The 898-nt window shown below is 44.2% G+C and overlaps 1 protein-coding gene across 2 annotated transcripts in view; it reads left to right on the forward strand.

Moving 5' to 3' along the window:
• The window catches only part of cblb (Cbl proto-oncogene B, E3 ubiquitin protein ligase), a 140,108-nt gene that overhangs the window by 126,853 nt on the left and 12,357 nt on the right, over nt 1–898 (forward strand). The gene's annotated exons all lie outside the window — the stretch shown is intronic.

Here is an 898-nt window from a genome sequence, read left to right on the forward strand (position 1 = left end):
AGCAATTTTGAGCGTGGCATGGTTGTTGGTGACAGACGAGCCGGTCTGAGTATTACACAATCGGCTCAGTTACTGGGATTTTCACGCACAACCATTTCTAGGGTTTCAAAGAATGGTGTGCCAGGGAAACATCAGTATGCGCGGCATTCTTGTGGGCGAAAATGCCTTGATGATGCTAGAGGTCAGAGGAGAATGGGCCGACTGTTTCAAGCTGATAGAAGAGCATCTTTGACTGAAATAACCACTCGTTACCCCCAAGGTATGCAGCAAAGCATTTGTGATGCCACAACACGCACAACCTTGAGGCGGATGGGCCTTACAACAGCAGAAGACCCCACCGGGTACCACTCATCTCCACTACAAATAGAAAAAATAGGCTACAGTTTGCAAGAGCTCACCAAAATTGGACAGTTAAGACTGGAGAAAAAAAAAAAAAAAAAAATATATATATATATATATATATAATATATACTCCCCGTATGATTATTAGGAACACCATACTAATACTGTGTTTGACCCCCTTTCACCTTCAGTAATGGTGTTGGGGATGTTTTCTTGGCACACTTTAGACCCCTTAGTGCCAGATGGGCATCGTTTAAATGCCACGGCCTACCTGAGCATTGTTTCAGACCATGTCCATCCCTTTATGGCCACCATGTACCCATCTTCTGATAGCTACTTCCAGCAGGATAATGCACCATGTCACAAAGCTCCAATCATTTCAAATTGGTTTCTTGAACATGACAATGAGTTCACTGTACTAAAATGGCCCCCACAGTCACCAGATCTCAACCCAATAGAGCATCTTTGGGATGTGGTGGAACGGGTTGTTGTGCCCTGGATGTGCATCCCAAAAATCTCCATCAACTCCAAGATGCTATCCTATCAATATGGGCCA

Source organism: Etheostoma spectabile, chromosome 13 (assembly GCF_008692095.1).
Source record: "Etheostoma spectabile isolate EspeVRDwgs_2016 chromosome 13, UIUC_Espe_1.0, whole genome shotgun sequence".
Taxonomy (NCBI): domain Eukaryota; kingdom Metazoa; phylum Chordata; class Actinopteri; order Perciformes; family Percidae; genus Etheostoma; species Etheostoma spectabile.